We start from the raw sequence: 19,910 nt of genomic DNA on the forward strand, positions 1-19,910 counted from the left end.
TGCCAGTGCCATAGAGCCTTCATATGTAAGTTTGGGGTGATGATAACGGGGTCAACTGAGAAGGGTGTTATGATTTGAATAGGTATGGCCCCCAGAGATTCATGTGTTTGAATGACTGGCCCATAAAGGACTGACAGGACTAGGAGGTGTGGCCTTATTGGAGGAGGCGTGGTTTTATTGGAGGAGGCGTGGTCTTATCGAAGGAAGCATGGCCTCATTGGAGGGGGCGTGGCCTTGTTTGAGAAAGTATGCCCACTGTGGAGGCGGGGCTTTAAGGTCTTAAATTCTCAACATACACTCACAGCTATCTGCGGATTGAGATGTAGACCTCTCGGCTCCTCCAACCTTGCTTCATCTAACGCTGCACGTGGCCCATGTGACCTGTCTACCTTGGCTGCCACGCGCCTAGCCCTGCTGCCGATCTTCATTCTTGACAATCTGCTGGGGGAAGATAATGTCTTGTACTTACTTTTAAATGTGTTCCTCTGGCCACTGGGATGGTTGAACATCTTTTCTGATTCTTCTTCATCCACCTGCGTCTCAGGAAATGAGTCTTGGAGGAGCACACTGGCTAAGGCCTCCACAGAGCTCAGCTCACCTCTGCTGAGGCGCCACAGTGAGTGTCAAGCTTCAAGCTGTGAGCTTCACAGAGGTTAAGTGGGATTAACATAAAACTAATGCAGCAGCCCCAGGGGCCTGTAGCTCCTGCTTGTAGGGCAGGGGGAGCTTCCCTGTGTGACACCAGACTCCCTGTTCTGGTGACTGTACATTGTCATCCCATCTGGAGCAACTGCATCCAGCCTCCTGTGTGCAGGCAAGGAGCCTGTCCACGGATCTGTGTGATCCTGTGGTGGTCTGTTGTTATATATAGGTAGGGAAAGCCATTGACACATGGCCAGCAGACCCAAGTTCAAACTCCAGACCAGCTCTCTCTGGAAGGATATGGTGAGCTGCCTCAGCCTTCTTCCTCCCCATTCTTGTCATGGTTTTACAGCTTTTGACTGACCTAGAGAGGGCCTGTAGCTCCTGCTTGTGCTCCTTGCTCTTCTGGTTTTATTGCCCCTGTGTCTGCTCTGGCCCCATTTTGGTGCCACCAGCTCCTTCCTCCTCCCTCCCTCGTTCCCCCCCCCCCCCCCCCAGTCCTGGGACAGCTCTCCTATCCCTGTTTCTACAAGGTCTTCCAAGTCCCTGTGGATATTCCAGTCCCATGTCCCTAGGAACCTCTGGATGGCTGTGTTGTCCTCAGTACTCTGGCTTCAAGTGAGCTGCTCACTGCCAGCTGCCGGTCCACATTCCTGCTGCTCTCTGAGCAGGTCAGCGTGCTGTCTTGCTGCGGTAACACCAGGGATGCACACCGTGTGCATGATGGCACATGCTTAGCCATGTTTATCTACTCCTCCTCTGTATCTTGTCTTTAGTCAAATTGACCTGTCACTTAGGCCAGAGACCTCAAGAGTCACCTCAAGAGGACTGTGGGGCCTCTCTGCAATTGGAAATTTTCTTCTAACTGCACACTTCATGCTGAATACAATTCAGATCTGAGATCTTGTCTTAATTTAACTTCTTGCTTTATCAACTCTCAGTTTCTTGCATGCATCCTACATTCAGGTCAGACCGGGCGTCTGGCATCCATTGCAAGGTCTCTCAGTCTCAACATTACTGACATTTGAGCCAGGTTTTCTTTGTGGTTGTCCTATGTTCTGTGAGATGCTCATCAGCACTCTCAGCCCCCACCCCCCAGTAGTGTCATCCCCAGTCCATGTCACAACTGACAGAATGTCCCCCAGACATGTCCCCAGGAGACAAAAACCTCACCCTGGTGCAAACCAGAGCTCCAGAGTCTCACTGATTCACAGTGCAAAGCTCTTGCCCAGATCTCTCCATTCCTGACTCAAGAGTGCAAATTACAGAAAGTGTTAAGTGTGGCATTGTTGGTGGGGGTAAGTGCAGTGCCTATGGAAGCCATTATGGAGTGCTTTCCAGAAAGCTAGAAATAGAACAATGGTGTGATCAGCTACATGGCATCTGGGTGCAGACCTAAAGGAATCAGTCAGGATTCCTTTAGGAACCTGGCTCAAATGTCAGTAATGTTGAGACTGAGAGACCTTGCAATGGATGCCAGACGCCCGGTCTGACCTGAATGTAGGATGCATGCAAGAAACTGAGAGTTGATAAAGCAAGAAGTTAAATTAAGACAAGACATGTTTATCAGAGTGCATGGCACAGTCACCAACATAGAGGTTTATCCAGCTGTCCATCAACCTACGAATAGTTGAAGAAAATAGAGTGTATGTATACATATTGCAGAATTTTACTCAGCAATAAAGAAGAAAGAAATGCAAGTTGTTTACAGAAAAATAGGCACAACTGGGGAACATCATCTTAAGAGAAATAAGCCAGACTCAACAAAGACGAGTATTGCATGTTTCTGTATCATGCGTCAAATATGAGGTAAAAGGGACCCTAAAGTTAAAGGGACAATTATGGATGTAAAAGGGGATGGAGGAGCAGGCATAGGGGATACAAGGACATTGTCTCAGTTAAGGTTATGTTGCTATGATGAAACTTCATGACCCAAAGCAAACTGGGGAGGAAGGAGTTTATTAGCTTATACTTCCACATCACCGTTAATCGTTGGAGAAAATCAGGACAGGAACTCAAGCAGGGCTCAAACCTGGAGGCAGGAGCTGATGCAGAGGCCATGGAGGGGTGCTACTTACTTGCTTGCTCTCCATGGCTTGCTCAGCCTGCTTTCTTATAGAACCCAGGACCACTGCTACCCAGGGTGGCACCACCCACAATGGAATGGGCCCTCCTGTGCTCAATCACTAGGCTTGCCTACAACTGATCTCACGAAGGCATTTTATCAATTGAGGTTTTCTCCTCTCTGATGACTCTAGCTTGTGTCAAGTTGACACACAGGAGTTAGCCAGCACAGGTGTTAATATGATCACAGTACATTATAGCCATATATGAAAATGTCACAATAAAACCCATTACTCTGAATAATTAGCACATACCGATAAAACTATTTGTGATGGTTTGAATAAGTATGACTCTTAACTCATGTGTTTGAATGCTTGTTCCCATAGGGTGTGGCACTAGGAGGTGTGGCCTTGTTCGAGTAGGCCTTCTGGGGGTGTAGCACCTTTAAGAGGTGTGGCCTTGTTGGAGGAAGTATGTCACTGTGGGGACAGGCTTTGAGATCTATGCTCATGCTACACACAGTGTGTCACACAGTCTCCTGCTGCTGCCTCTGGATCAAGATGTAGAACTCTCAGCTCCTCCAGCACCGTGTCTGCCTGCCTGCAAGCTGCCATGTTTCCGGTAATGGACGGAACCTCTGAAACTGTAAGCCAGGCCCTTATTAAGTGTTGTTCTTAATAAGAGTGGCCTTAGTCATGGTGTCTCTTCACAGAGATAAAGCCATAACTAAGATGCTCTTATAAGTTAGAAAAGAAATGAAAGCGTTCATCATGTCCTGTGATCTGGTGACAGGGATGAACTCATGTGGTGTGAGATGCTTCTACAAATGTCTGCCATAGCTGCTCCTTCTCTGGAACCCTCTCCACCTCTCTTTGTCTGTCTTGTACCACCAATCTGTGATGTCAGGGGAAGTTTCCACCCCAGAGATCTGGAAAGACCCCTATGTCTTAAGCGCACTGAGCTTCAGAGAGAAAAGTATCCCCACGTCTCAGAGGCTAGTTTGAGTAATCTGTGTGCTTTAGACCAGGAGATAGATAGTTGTTTTTTCCCAGTAGAATACCTGGTGATCCCATCTTCAGATATCTTTCACACAAAGAATCCATCTTCAGGAAGAGCTCAGCAAGAGTGGGGATTGAAACCCAGTTCCAGCCACTATGGCAGCTATCAGCTCCTTGGGTGTCATCTTCAGTCTTGATAGCCATGGTACAAAGTTTCTGGGAAGAGTGGGGCAAAGACTTGATGTCTAATCAAGTTCTGTCACTCAGAGTCAGAGAGTCTAGGGGCAAGATGCCATTCTTCAGAGCCCAACTGAGATGGCCAGGGACCTAGAACAGGAAAAGAAAGCCATTCTGTTTCCTACCTGGTTTGTTTTTGGAAGACAGAAGGCACAGAGGGAGTGGCCATGGAAAAGAGAGGGAGGAAGTCAGTGGGTGAACAGCCTCTTTATCATCCAGAAGGTGGGAAATAAAGCTTACCAGAAATGGGTCTCTCAAAATAAGGAGTATTTATCCTGTGAGCAGGGGTCTGGGAAAGCGTTAGCGTTTGGGGAAGAAGTCTTTCTAGAGAGCGTCACACATCTTTTGGAACTTAGAAATGACACCTGATGACCTCTTGGGTCTTCCACACTTGAACTTTTGTCCCGTCACTTGTACCTCGAGTCCTAGACGATGTCCTCCAGTGTCCTCTGGAACTTGCCCTGAGCTTTCCCACCACTGGGTTTTGGTGGCCTCCACCCACTTATCCACAGCTCTCAGATTATCTCCTCTACATTGTCCTAACAGCTGCTTAGCATCTGGAGTATACCTAGACTGCCAAAGAAACACGCCTGAGTGAGCAGTAGACGGGCCGGGAAGTCCCTGCCACTGGGAAGCTGTTCAGTTGGTAAAGCACCTTCATTTGTTTCCAAAACAGTAATGCTCTCAGAAACATTCAGGACGGAGAGATGGTGCGGTTATTCACTCTGCACACATGTTAGCACCTTGAACCCAGGCTTACGTGTGATGGTAGGCACCAGAGGCGTGAAGGCAAATCACATCTCACCCCTTCCCTCAGGAGTGTGTGCTGGCTTGCTTTATGTCAGCTCGTCACGGACCTGAGTCACGGAAAGAGGGCCTCTCAGTTGAGAAACGCCTCCTGTAGGTACGTCTGTATTTCATTTTCTTGATTATTGAGTAAAGTGAGGGGCCCAGCTCACTGTGGGTGGTTCCCCCCTTCAGGTGGTCCCCCACAGGTGTTTCCCCCCACAGGTGGTCCCCCACAGGTGTTTCCCCCCACAGGTGGTCCCCTCTCAGGTGGTCCTGGGTGCTGTAAGAAAGCAGGCTGAACAAACTATGGTGGGCAAGAGAGTAAGTGGTGCTCCTCCATGTCCTCGTCATCAGCTCCTGCCGTGAGTTCTTGCCCTCGGTGGACTGTGACTTGGGACATAAAGGCCAAATAAACCCTTTCCTTCCCAAGTTGCTTTTGGAGTTTTACCAGAGCATTGGAAACGTAACTAAGGCAGAAATTGGTACCCGAGAGTAGACCGTTGCTGTGACAGACCTTACCACGTTTTGTGGAGGACTGTGGTGGCATTTGATCTTTGGACTAGAGAAGTCATCGAGTCCTGTGGCTCAGGGAGCTGTTCTGTGGGAACCTGGATGATAAGCAGCAGGTGGTAGGGCCTGGCTGGAGGGACGTTCTGAGAGTCCCTAAAAGTTCGGTCTACATTAAGAACACAGTGGAGACAGTTCTGTGCGGTAGGTCCTGTTGCTGTTGCTCATGCGCCATTAGAGAAGGGGCTGGCTCCCAATCACTTCACGTCTCAAACCAAGTTGTTCTCCGTTCTCTCTCTGATCTCCGTGTTCTCTCTTCTTGATGTGCCTCGTGTGGTCGCCACCTCTTCCTCCTCCTACCTGCTGCTTCTGATCTTCAGAGTTTGTGGCAGTTAGAGAGGGTCGAACTTGCAGGAAGAGAATCCTTTTGTACCAAGGTGAGTTTCAACCCTGCTGCGAAGTTTGGAACATTTCTCAAGATCATGCCCAGAAGTACCGACTTACCAGGGCTGCAAGCTGAAGTTACCATACAGCCGTGGTAGAATGCACTACAGGCAATCCTAAACATGCACCTTTGGATTGTGCTTAGGGATAGTGCTAATATCACTTGAGGAATTCTGGCCATGAATGCTGCGATGGATCTGTTTCTCTCCACCAAGTTCTTCCATTAAAGCTCTGGGGTATGAAGACAGCCTCTCTCTGTAGGCTGTAATGATGGGGCTGCCTGAGGCCAACATGGCTCCAGACACACTCTAAGGTATCTTAAGCCTGCACAGCAGTCACGAGTGGCGGATGAGTTCATGCCTGATCATGCGTTTAAAATCCCAGCTAATAAACATTGGTGCCTCAAGGAGCCAAGATTTCACCTTAACGGCCAAAGGAACTGAACTCAAGAGACTCTACACTGACTTGTGGTTTGAAAATGGGATATGAGCTATTTATATACGCAGCCAAGTAAAATGTAACCTGACAGCCATTAAATATATCTAGTTAAGCAGAGAAGTGGTACTCTGCTATCTTCTAAATCCTGAAATAACCTCTCTTCAAAACCAGCCCGGTCTAGGCTGGCTATCTCGATCTGTGAGTGACATGAGTTCAGACGTCAACTGCCAGGTGCTCACATACCCTGCTCAGGTTATGTCAGTCAATTGACATTCATTTACTAAGCACCGTGGGCCTGCCCTAAAGGGCCATAGTGCCATCCCAGCGGCAATGGGAATCCCCATATAGAAAAAGACAGACATGAATATGTGGGAGGTGAACTGGCTCAGAACCCAGGTTACGAAGCACCGTTGCTCTGGCCAGTGAAAGCCGTTCTCGAGCAGCAAGCCATTGCTGAGGAAATGGAAGAGGCAGGGAGTTGATGAGGGGCTCAGCCCCTGAGCTGGCCACACAGGGCAGTTAGTGTGGCCCCCTTGCTTCCATGCGGGAATGAATAAGTAGCTCAAAAGTCAAACAAGGTGAGTCCCTGCAACAGAGCCACATGGAGCAGCCCTGGGGGAGGCTCTTCCCAGAAGGCAAGGAGGAAGTACCCATGGCCCGTGACTTCAAAGATAAGTCAGAAGAACAACCCAGAATCCAACATGGCTTAACAACTTAACGGGGCTGAACTGGTTTTGAGACATGGGATGGAGGCCATGTAGTGTTGTGGGAGTTTACCTCAGGAAGAAATGGTCAGTAACAGAGATAGGAAAGGGATTAAGTAAGTGCATAGTCAGGCAGCTTCTCTTATGGGCAATGGTTGTGAATTCCATTGGGAACTTCAGGAGGACAATATAGGCCATAACTCAGAATTGTTGTCTTAGTGTGAAGGAGTTGGGGGTGTTTATTACCACAGTGATCACTAGCCACTAGCTGGGGGCCCTGGTTCTCAGAAACATTGGCCTGCCTGTAGAACGACCAAGCCTGTTCCAGCACTTAGTAGGACTCCAGCACTTAATAGGGCTCTAGCACTTAGTAGGACTCTAGTCAGTAGGGAGTCTCAGAGCTCTCACTAACAGTATCATGGAAAAAAACTCCTGCTCTTCTCCAAGGGTCTATGAGAGTCTGTGACCCTGGCCAGTAGAACCCCAGGTGCCAGGAAGATGGACGTGCCAGCCTTTGTCCCTCTACTGTGTCTGGTGGGCACATGCTGCTAACTGCTTTTAGTGATGACAGATCTCCATGGTGGTAAACCTAAGCCTAGAAACGGGGAGCCTCTTATCTAAAAGGCCTGTGGGCACTTTGTAAAGCCTCCTTCATTGACCAGAGTGCTGGATGTCCTGGTGACTTGGGGTCACAAGATAGTTAACTGTTATAAAAGGTTTTGCCCATGAGTTGTTAAGCCATGTTGGACTCTGGGTTGTTCTTCAGTCTGATTCAAGTCTCAGCTTCGCTGTGTGGTCGTTCCCTAACTTTGGGTCCATTTAACTTAGGGTATTACCTGTCTCACGTGTTTAAAGGGATTATCACCAGAGACAGCCCAGCCCACCCACCCCAGGTCCCTGTTAGCTGGTTATGGCAGCACTCAGATTCACCAGCACAGGGAGGAGATGACCTGCCATTCAAGCTGTCTTTAGTTCTTGCATAGCGCTGTCAGCTTGAGGCTGCTCAAGTCAGTGCCTTGGCTGCTCAAGTCAGTGCCCTGGCTCCTGCTGATGTCAACCAGGAAAGCCAGGCAGGACCTAGTGGCAGATAGAGGATAGGTTTTGTGACCTGTGAAATAGTGTTGTCTCTGCAGCACTGGCTCCCTCCAAGCAAACCATCCATTACTTTACAGCCTCCCAGGCCCCCACTCCTCCTTTTGAATGGAGCTTAAGGTACTCAATTTTAAAGTCACTCAAGGCTGATGATAGTGAAGTCCAACTGAGCATGTGCAGCTCTCTGTACACTATGTGGTGACTCAGTTAATGGACGCTTCCTGTTGCCATCACTTGCTTCAGTGTGGATCCTGTTTCCACCCAGGGAGCTTAGAAGGGATGCTGTGTGCCCTTAGCTACCGAGGACCTCCTTGTCACAGAAGCAGATGCTCCTTTGCCTGTCTCTGTAACCGTCAGCCTTTGTTCCCTTCCACAATTAGACATATCAGGTTAAAAAGACACATTGTTTCTCACTAATGAATAGATTAATAATCTCCCTCCCCAGATGCAGGTCTTTATAGATCTATTGAAATGCTGAGTATCTCAGAGCGGGAACTGGAGGGAAATGACATCCACCCCTGCTAGATCAGAGTCCCTGTTTGTGGGAGATGGGAGGGATCCTGTGGCTGAGGTAATGTGACCAGCTTCAGGCTCAGTCAGGGGGCATATGCCATGAGTGCCCACGTGGACTGGTCCCAACCACCTGTATAGAGAAAGATGAAGCCTCACTTGTAACATCTGGCATAGTGAAGACCGAAGGAGCTAAATACAGGAAATGGAATGCCAGGCTTACAATGTAAGGGTGTGATTCAGACAAGCCTGGAACCAGCGGAGGATGCCAAGCTAGCTTTGGCCTGGACCTGGGAGGTTGGTGTTAATAGGGCACCAATGGACTCAGTGGTAACCGTATTCTCTACAGCTGGAGGCTCAATAGAAATCCAGCTATGTCGCTCTTGGCTGTGTCTTTCCTAACTTGTGAGTGTTTTGTGAAGGTGAGAATCTATTCTGTCCTCCAGCCAAGGCCCCTTTGTTTCCTTTATCTTTGAAGCAGGTCCCAACTGGCTGATGGGGAGGGGGGATGAGGGGAGGCAGGCCCTTGGACCCATTAGCCAGCAGTCTTTGCTCCCACCTGCTGGGGAGCCAGCCCCACCTTGTTAGCATCTGCTGAGACCTGACATTGCTTCACTATCCCTGCAGGAGGCTGGCGGCCTATGGAGGAAGCCGGACTAATTTAGGAGAGAGAAGTTTCTAAAACAAACATCTAGACTAACAGTCTGACCGAATGCCACTGAATTTCTTATTTATCCTTTTGTTTTTGCAATGGAATCTGACCTACCCTGGAATGAACTCTTAAAATCAAACAAACAAACAAAAAAACCTTATCAGCTTTTCTTTTCTCCCATATGAACTTTTAAATTTTGGGGGGCAGAGTGTGGAAGAAAATCATTGCAACCAAAGTATCCAGAGTTTTCAGAGAAGCCCCTTGCCCCCGACTTGGTCAGTTTGTAGGAAGTAGCCTTCCCGGGGGAATCGGAAGTCTGAACAAAGCCAACCACTAGCTTCTAAATTGATTTTCAAACCAAAATTGGAACAGTTCTCGAATGCTCCCAGGACCTGGGGCTATTAATACTATGGAAGCAGAAGGAGAAACTGAGTGTGCAGGCGCTGATTTATGAGCAAAAGGAAGTTGCAAGCTCGGAAACTTGTACGTAACCCAATCATAGCCCCTCTGGAGATGTGCCAGGGAGGAGTTGGAGACTGTAAAGGAAGAGGGTTTCTCAGGGCTGTGGATGCGTTGGGGCGTGGGGGTGGGGTGGGGGTGATGCTGGAATGAGCAAGATGCTGACCGAGTTGAACTTCTCATAAACCCAGCTTCGTTCGGGACAGCTGTCAGCAATGCCTGAGACCGGCCACTTATCCTCACCTTTTCTTTCTTTCTTTTATTTATCTCTCACATTATTTTCTGTCACTGAGTAGGCTAAATGACAGGAAGAGAGTCTTCCCATCAGAGTGTGGGACCGTGGCCACCGCCGCAGCAGCCCGTGGTCTTGCCTCTGGTGTCAAGTTCTGAAGTGTTAGGGTCATAGATCCAGCTGCTAACCGCTGAGACCAGCCACGGTTGGGTTGGAGTGGTGTGACATGGGAAAGTGAGGTTGGCCAGTCGGATCCCGGCAGGTGTGCTGGGGGTGGACACCCGATCTCATTCTTTGTTTCTTATGGCTTTTTGAAAGTTATCCTTACTTAAACAACTTTATTGGGATAGATGTGCACTCGATACTTGTATTTAAAGTATTTGGTGTATGTGTAGCTCTGTGAGGACCACAACTACAACCAAGATAATAAACACAGGCGTTAGAGAGATGGCTCATTGGTTAAGAGCACTCACTGCTCATCAGAGGGTCTAGATGTGCTCAACATCCGGGTAACTCACAACTCTTGCACCCTCTGCTGGCCTTTGCGTGCATCTGCATGAAAGTAATACACAAACTCATATGCCGGCACACATACGTGGAAACTTAAGGGTTTTTTTTTGGAGAGTCAGTTGTGCTGCATGGTGTTTTGCTGAGACAAACACATGAAGGAGTGTTTTCCTGAAGCAGACACAGGTGAAAGGATGTTCTGCTAAAGCAAGCATGTGAAAGGACACGCGATGAAGGATTCTTTGCTAACAACACACATGTATTGGTCTGCCTTACATTGTGTAGGCATGTGCTGCATTTGTTGGGTCTCCATAGAGAGAAACACACCATAAAACTCCTGATGGTGTGCCCCAGCTTCTTGCTGCTTCCGAGGACTCGGGTTGATTGGCAGAGTGACGTCAGCTGAGATAGACTCACTTGCTGAGGCAAGACACGTGGAGGACATGTGATGTTTGGAAGGTATAAACGGGACTCCAGAGAGAGCTGTGCAAGTTTATGGGTCTCATATCTTTGTTGATCTTTGCTTCCCTGAGAGAGGCACAGCCCAGAACTTCTCCTGGAGTTCCTGCTGGTCCCTCCTGCTGACTTGAGCTGAGCCTGAGGCCTGGCTATCTCTGCTAGGTCATGTCGCCCCTGCTGTTGCTTCCCCTACTCTACCGTTCTGGACTGCTTGGTGTATCCACGAGGTGTTTGTGAGTGGATCGAGTTGCCCCTGTCTGCTAACCTGTGAACTGAACTGCCGATTTCCAGACAACAGAGATGGGAGTTGCTCCAAAGAACCTTTCTAAACAGGGTCCACTTCTTTGGTAACCTTTCCTTTCTACTACCTCTGGTGTGTGGTGGGCTACAAGGGAGGTTAAAATGTTTGAGAACCATCATTTAAAATAGGTTTTGAAAAAATTAAAGTCACACACAAACATACAAATACACGAATAAATCTTTTGAAAAAGATAGTTACACTCTTTATTTCTCAAAGTTCTCTCAGGTTCTTGTAAATATTTCCTCCCAACTCACCATCCCCAGGCCGATGATCGCCTGGATTTCATCTCTGGAGATGAATTTGAATTTTCTAGAATTTTTAATAACGGGAAGAACTGAGGCTATATCTTTCTGATCTGGCTTCTTTCGGCGTAATTATTTTGACATCCACCATGCTGTAGCACGCACCCAGCCTTGTTCCTTTTGAGTCATCTTCCATTACGTGACTCTTCCACAAGGCGTGCTCATTTGACTGTTGATGGGCGCTTGGCTAATTTCCAGTGTGGGATTATTACAGATGAAACCGTAATGAACATCCTTGGAAGAGTCTCTGTGTGGAAATGGGTTTCCATTTCTCTTTGGATGAAACTGGTAGCTGGTCTAAGGTGGAAATGGAACTTCCTGAGAAACCTCTGGGCCGTGATTCAAAGCGTCTGCACCTTACCGAGCCTCAACCTGAGATGCACCGGAGTGTCAGGCCTCACGTGGTGAGGTGTGGACACTTTACTGTTGGTCATTCTAGTGGAGTGAGAGCCAGTTGCCATTTCAGCTTCTGTCTCCCTAATGAGTAACACGGTCCATATCTTGCCATGTGTCTGTCGTTTCTTCAGTGAAATATTGGCTCTGACTCGTTCTCATTTGAAGCTGGAGTCTCTTTTTATTACTGAATTCCAAGAATTCTTTATATGTTCTAAGTCAAAATCAGATGTTTTACCCTTTTTTTTTAAATTGGTGGATTGCCCCCCTTATTTCCATGAAGAGATCTTTCAGTGAGCGAATATTTGAGATGTTGATGATGTCTAATTTCTTCATCAAAGTGGTCTGTGGTCTTTGTGTCATCTTTAAGAAATTCTCCCCAAGCCCAGAGTCATTCAGACTTTACTGAGTTGACCTTCCATGGATTTCACGATGTTAGTGCTTGCGTTGGGTCTCTTGTCTGTTTCAAATTCATTTTCTTGCATGGTGTGAGGTAGGAGGAATGGGTCTTGCTGTTGTTAACCCACAGCTGTCTGATGGCTCTCACATGACCTGGGGCAGAGCTTTCTTCTTTATCAGAAGTCCTTCCTTGGTATATATGGAGGTCTGTGTCTGGATCTTTATGCGCCTCCTTTTGGTATATCTACCTTATGTAAATACCACACTGCCTGATTGGTGTATAATTATGTCTTCAAATTAGGTGGTGTGAATCTTCCAATTATTATTGTTCTTTTTCAAAGATTTTTAAAAATTATTTATTTATAGTGTAGGCCCTTTCCATTTCTCTACATATCTAACTTGACCATTCCTACTCTGGGAAATTTCTTTTTTGAGAATTTAATCAGGATTAATGTGAATTTATAGATGAATTCGTTATACAATTCAGATATTTTTAAATATTCACTTTAAGTTTTGGGGCATTGGTTTGTTTTGCTTTGTTGTCTCTCTGGGATTACGGTTGCATCTCCTCAGTCACTAAAGCCACCTCTCAGCTTTCTGGTTCCTGCCCCTTCCCCACAGCCCTCGCTCCCATTTATCTCTTGACACTTTCCATTGGTGTGTCTTCAAGTTCAATCATCTTTTCTTTGACACTTCCTTCCCAGTACTGGAGGGTGAACCCAGGCCCCACACTCATAGACGAGTTCGATACCACTGAGTTATGTTCTGTGCCCTGAGCTGTCCCTATTCTATTTACCTTCTCTAGCATGTGCCTTCATTAAAGACTTTGCAGGGCATGTGGGCATCTCTCATGTCTCCTCTCAACAGCCTACGCCTTCCTGTATCTCCCGGAACACAGGTAAAATAGTATGACGAGCCTTTATGTTTCTTGGTCTGCTAGTTCTGCCTCCTGTGCCATGTCTGGGTCTGTTGGTGTTGACTTTTCCGTCTTGATGTTATGCAGACAGAGAATGCCAGACTAGTGGGGTTGGGTCTTGTACTCCTCTATCCTTAATCTTTATTCTGGAACTCGCTTACCCTACTTAGAACCAGTTTAATCCTCTAATGACTTCTTTCTAAGATTCGTTCCTAGAGGCCAGAACAGCCTCTAGTTGAAAATGTCTAGATTCCCACCTTGAATATGTTGCCCCATAGCCTACAAAAGGCTTCTCGACTCTGGATCGTGGCAAGATAAGCTCCTGCTAACTCTGGGTGATCCATCTCTGGTGAGTGTTCCTCACCGACAGCAGGTTCTTCCTGGCCCCAGGGAGTTGCTTCAGGCACATAGTAATCGGCTCTCAGCTAAAGAGATCTGAATCTGTTACTCCATCATTTCTGGCCTTACTCATTGTCAAGACAGTTTCTTGGTTCTTTCCAACTTGGTCCAGGATAAGGCAAAGGACTTGGATGTGTGCTTCTCTAGCATATACAAGTATGATGACTGTGTTTGTGTGCACATCTGTGTATGAACAAAAAGACCCCAGTAACCTACAATTTCCACTTACCAACCATGGAGAGATAAAATGTGGATCCCAATTATAATTTACCACAATTAAAAACATTTTGTGGTCCTCAGAATGGACTAGTGACTGCCTCTTTCTGAGATAAACAGAAGTTACTCAGTCTGAAGAATGGGACTATGGACAGCATCTAAGCAACATTTGCCTTGACACAGTCTTTCATATGAAACATATAATTCTACCCATGATCTCATAGTGAGGTGCAACCTGTCTAGGTTGCTAACATGATTAGTTGTGATAACTAGTTAGCCGTTTTATGGCTTGTGGGCCCAGGAAACTGTGGAACCAGGAGGAGCAGGTCCACAGTGGGAACATGGTAGAGTCATGTCCAACCCCAGAAATCTCATCTTGGGAGAGGTAGGAGTGGGCCCACTCCCTCTCCTGCTCTGGACCTGCATGTTAGATAGTCCTGCACTCCCACCTTTGCCCTGCCAGGAAATATCATGTAGCTAGTAGCCTGGTTAGATTTCCTTTCCCCTGGTCAGGTCACATCCAGCACCACCTGGAATTCTTGCTCATACAAATGTGGCATCCCCAACACCCTGCCCCTGACCAATGATGAACACTCATTCCATAGCCCTTACGCACCCCAAAGGTGCCTTTGTTCCCCAAATTCTCACCTCACAATCCTTCCCAGGCAATCACACTGTTTCAGGTTGAGAGCAGAGTATAAAGTTCAATGGCTGAATGGAAGGAGGCAGAGCCAGTCTGGTCACAGAGTGGTTGTGGCTGCTCCCAAGAGCAGACATCCTTTTTGAGTGGCCCAAGGAATCCCCACACTTCCAATACTGTTTGCATCCCTGGCATTGATGTCAGGTCTCCATGGGCCTAGCCAGGCCTGTCAATAACACATATTATTATTGACTGAGTGAGAATGGAGAAAGCTCTGTGTGGGGTCAGCTCTGGCCAAGGGATGGAGTGCAAAGAGGGCGGGGTCTAAAGATCTATGAACAAGACAAAATCTAGTAACTAAAGACTTAAGCTTTGTAAAGGCTTTCGACATGTGGTCAGGACCGGAATTGGCGTTCACTGGCCCACTGACCCCCCAAGTCTGAGAAGCTGGGAAGTGCCTCCACATTTTACCTCGCCTTGGGCCAACTGGCATGCTTGATGACTGAGAAGTTTTGAGAAATCCCCTGCTTGGAACATTGCAGTTTTGTAGCCACAAGAGGGGTAAGGAAGAAATTTCTGGAAGCAAGGGTTTGGCAGGTTGTGAAATCAGCAACTCTGGTTTGGAAGAAGCTCCGGAAGGAAGAACACATACCTGCCAAGTAAGTGCTGATGGGCTGGGTGGTCAGCAGGCAAGGCAAGGTCAGGCTTCCTGTATCTTCCCAGAAAGTAGCTTGATGAGAGAGTGAGCCCTGTCGTCTCTCGGGGCTGATAGCCTGAAGACCCTCTACCCATGTTTTCTATTCCTCTGTTCTGGGAATGTGAGTTTCCAGTAAAGGTTCCTCCATCAGCTTGGATTCATCCCTGTGAATTTTTCAGAGAAATCCCGGAGGACTCCTTTCCTACTCACAGCCTGGCAGGACACAGAATGTTCCTGTAGGTTTAGAAATAGACAGAAACCAAACCAAACAAACCAAACAAAAAAACCCCACCCAACATTTTTCCTGCAATTGGCAGCAGCCAGGTGGCAGGTGGCTATGGACTCTAACTTCAGTGCTGTGGTGTGAGATGTCGTCTTGCAGAAGTTTATGCTGCTCACTTGTGGGAAACCTGTAAGCTTTTGTGACCACAGCATGCAGAAGTCAGAAGACAACTCGTGGGAGTGAGTTCTCTTCACCATGTGGGTGCCCAGTTACCAAACTCAGGTCCTTGGGAAGTGTTTTACCTGCAGAGCCACCTCTCTGGGCCTACCTTATTTTGATTTCTGCAACCTATTTATTTCAGTTAGTATAGTACCCTCCAGTTTTATCCATTCTGCTGCAATGATAGCTTCTATTCTTTCCATGACTGACATTCTGTTGTTCCCATGCACTACATCGTATTTATCCCTTTACCCAGTAGAAGTCTTGGTTGCTTCCATACTTTTGCTTAAACTCAGGTCCTGTTTCCCTATCTTAGGCCAATGCTCTGCCACTGTGTTGGATCCTCAGCCCCTTAAATGTCTCCTTAATGCTGTGTTTTCATTTCCTTTGGCCACACACTCCATAGTGACATCTGGATCACATGACAGCTGTGTTCTTGTGTTCTGAACACCTGCCACTGTGGGGACACTGTTGAGAGCTTCGCTTCCTCTGCATCATCTTGAGTTTTGTCTTCAATGCTGCTCTCCTCTCTTGGCCAACAGCACGTGGTCATAAGTCCCAATTCCACGATGACACTGGGTTGCCATTATAGGCGGCGTTTCCCCCTTAGATCGTGTATTCTGGGAGTACACTACACCGTGGCGCTCTAGTTGGTTTTGTATGAAATGGCATCTGCTTTGCTTTTGTTAATCAGTCTTCTCCTTTTAGTTCTTACGGCGCTGTGGTTGGATATCTGTCTTTACCCTGAGTGGGGCTTATTGTGTATGGATTTCTGGGCAAATACTTCAAGACTCCTTCCTATTTTAATTGCAGTAAAACCCACGTTACAAGAATTACCACATTAACTATTTCAAGTATACAGCACAGTGGTGTTAAATCTTGTATACAACCATTTATCTCCAGTTCTTTCTCTATTTCCATCATTGGTCTCTACTTCTACCTCCACCATCCATCTCCACCATCCATTTCCACCATCCATCTCCATCATCTATCTTCACCATCACTCTGCACCATCCATCTCCATCCATCTCCACCATCCATCCCCACCATCTATCTCCACCATCCATCTCCACCATCCATCTCTATCATCCATCTCTCTCTATCACCACCATCCATCTCTGCCATCTGTCTCTACCATCTATTTCTACCATCTACTTCTACCATCAATCTCCATCATCCACCTCCATCACCCATCTCTACTATCCATCTCCACCGTCCACTCCTACCATCAATCTCCATCCTTATTGGGGTCTGGCTTTACATAACCCAGACTTTCCTGTAAGGGACATGACTTTGGAACCCAGTTCTCTTGGCTATACCTGGGGCAGTGTGAGCATGTGAAGAGACCCAGACACAGTGGAGAAGTCTGTCATGGACGTAACTGCTGCTCTGCTGCAGCTGGGCCACATTCACACGTATCTGACAGGACCACTCAGGAGCTGACACCAGAAGGGACCAAAGGATTACTAACCAGGGACTGTAGTTCCGGTCCCCTGCTTGACTCCTGGTGTGAGAAGGTGACATTCAACTTAGACAATGGAAGCAATGGAAATGAGTCTGGCCCTGTGGCCTACCCGAGTCCTTGGGGGAGCTGTCACTGCCTGTGAGGTGGGAAGCAGAGGGGGCAGTAAGATAGATGCTTTCTCTGCCAGCCATTCCCACGCCCACCTGGCTGAGTTCTCTCTGGAGTCAAGGCTACCTGGAGCCGATAGGTCTGCTCGACATGGCCGGTGAGTTTGCCAACCTAACCTGGCAGGACCAATGCTTCTGACCCCTGCCCTTTGTGAAATCAGCGAGATAAGGTGGTGCTCTCCTGCTGTCCTTTGGCAGTAAGAAGCTGGGGGGCTTCACAACCCCTTGGGTCATCCCCTGCCTCCTCTTTCTCAAAGATGAGCCCCATCCAGGTCTTCGGCTCCCTCTTAGCTATCCTGCCCACCCATCTACCCTACGCCCTGCCACTGCTCATGGCTGTGAGAGAGAAATAGAGAGTTGCTCAGCTGAGGTTGGTTCTCAGTAGTATCCACCCCTGGTGGCAGCATACATACATATCAGGTCAGTCTAAACTACCAAAGGGCCTGAGCCAACTGCGCAAGCTTGAACTCGGTGTCCTCCACCGTGAAGACTCTTCATCTCTCTGAAGGCTTCTGTCTCTATGCAGGAATGTGCCCTACAATGGAGCAAGAGATGCCAGTAAGGCATTAAAGGTGAAGATGTGTTTTATTCAATTGGGCATTTTTTCCACCCTCCAACCCATCCCAGTCTCCTCTGGCCTGGCTTCTCTCAAACAGCAATGATTCTGTTCTTGGGAGTCCAGCTCTGCCTGGACCACAGCAGCAGAAGACTGAGGAGAGGACTCAGAAGTGCTGGGAACTGGGAAATGACCCAGTCATTCAGGCTCAGCTGGCTGCCAGTCTGGGCTCATCTGGGATGGAGAGGCGTCTCAAGAGCCCTGCGTTGTGTGTTACACCAGAAAGTTTCTGCCCAAATGAAGGGATGGTAGAAAACTCTAAGGCTAATGAGGGGAAAGCCCATGCATAAGGACGGGGATCTTCTTCTGGGTTGGAACACTCTCGAGATCCACAAAAGAATGAGAATCTAGTGGGGCCGAGAAACACCTCATAGGATGAAGCCCACAGGAGGCAAGGTGACTTGAGCAAGGCCACCTGGAGACCAGTGTACTGCAAAGGCCCTAAACACTCAAGACTGCATCAGTGGAACATGAGAACGGCTGGACAAATGACCGTCTCCACTTTAATCTGCAGGCTTAGCTACTGCTGGGTTATGCCTTCAGACCCCTCCAGCTTCGTCCCACTTTGGTCCCCTCTTTTCCCTGGGATTCAGCTATCCCTCCCCCAAACACCTGCTCATTAAGTGGCCACCAGCCCCTCCTCCTGAGAGGTGTCTGGTGAGCCAGGATTAGGGAAGCTTAAGCTCAGAGAGGTTAAGTGACTTGCCAAGAATCACCCAGCAGATCAATTTTGACTCCAAAAACAGGAACCAGATGTCTACACCTGACTCTGTGTGCTTGCTTTAGAAGGAGAGGTTGGGGCTGGGAGCCCCCCAAAGAGAGGCTGGAATCCTTTGGAAGAGCCTGAGAATTACAAGTCATTGTGCGACTCACGTTCCAGAGTTAGGTGGCAGGCATTCTTATCAAAATACAGGCTCACAGACGCTCTGGGTCTACAGCTTTTGCCATGACGCGGATTTCTGTATGGAAAGATGCCGCGACAATGAAATGAATGAGTGAAGGATTTGGCACAGGCTGTATCAAGTATCAAGTAATGAGCTTTCCATTCCCAGACGCACAGTCAACGTTTCTCAATTCAGCCAAAATTGGCCAAGAGTGGAGCTGGTTATTAAAGGGAGGCTGGAGAAGGCAATTAAGCGCCCCTGGGGTTAAAAGGCCGAATCCAGTGGAAACAGGGCTCATAAATTTTGCTCTCAGATATCCCCGTTGCTGGAGGCCATGGTTCTACTGAGGAGTGTGAGACAGAAGGCTCCTCACCCAGGGCTGGATTCTGCCAGGTTTGCTTGCCCAAGTCTTGCATGGCAACCAGCACTGGGTTTGGGCTTCTGCAGGGGAACAGGGGCTGGGGAGAGTCGAGTTGTTCCATCCCAAGAGACGCCACACTGCGGGTAGGGTCCTATGTCTCTGCCTCCTTGGCTGTTTAGACATAGGCTCAACAGCTGTCTTGGTTTTCTCAGGCCTGGAGGGCATCCTGAGGTGTGAGATTCCTACTATAGAACTTTTAGAGCAAGCCAAGAGAGACAGGCTGACCTAACTTCCAGCTTCTTAAACTGTGGGCCACAACCTCATACCGGGTCGTATAACTGAGTGTGGGGCTGAGTAGGGGACGGTCAGGAGTAAAAAGGTTTTAAACACACAGCAAGTAAACCTCCCAGTGTATAGCGAGCTCACCCGATGCAGCGCAGGTGGGCTGACAGGAACGTCTAGCACTCGCTGCACATCAGGTGTATGCCACAGCTGCACTCTGCACTGCACATGCTGGTATGCCATGCCAGCCAGGGGGTGCTGGCTGAAACAGGGACAGTACACAGTTCATGATACACTGTATTAGAACTGAGGATGTTTTCATATACATCCAGGTTTTTATCAATTTAGTTGTAGGAAAGAAAGACAATGTTTTCCTATCTTCATTTCCTTAGCATGTAAGTATAGGAAATAAGTGGATAACAAGAAAGTAAAAAAATGAACCACGGGAGTTGGGGTGGGGCTAGGGGTGGGGGTGCAGGTTGAGGTTTTGGACACAGGGTCTCAATATCTAGCCATGGCTGGCCTGGAACTCTCTATGTAGACCAGCCTGACCTCCAGCTCACAGAGATCTGCCTGCCTTGGCCCGGGAGTGCTGAGATTAAAAGTGTGCGTCGCTGTGCCCCAGTGTAAAGCATTTTAAATATATTATTCTACAGAAAATCCGGCAGCATAGAGAAAAAAAAATGGCTGGCTTGC

At 48.0% G+C, this 19,910-nt stretch overlaps 1 long non-coding RNA gene across 1 annotated transcript; it reads left to right on the forward strand.

Annotated features, from left to right (window-relative positions):
* Positions 1-275: 275 nt before the first annotated feature.
* Positions 276-6,233, forward strand: Gm10782 (predicted gene 10782). The gene is made up of 4 exons (NR_046061.1): positions 276-652; positions 3,093-3,351; positions 4,618-4,845; positions 5,618-6,233. It is a non-coding gene; the product is annotated as a predicted gene 10782 (long non-coding RNA).
* The last annotated feature ends 13,677 nt before the right edge of the window (positions 6,234-19,910 follow it).

Source organism: Mus musculus, chromosome 13 (genome assembly GCF_000001635.26).
Source record: "Mus musculus strain C57BL/6J chromosome 13, GRCm38.p6 C57BL/6J".
Classification (NCBI taxonomy): domain Eukaryota; kingdom Metazoa; phylum Chordata; class Mammalia; order Rodentia; family Muridae; genus Mus; species Mus musculus.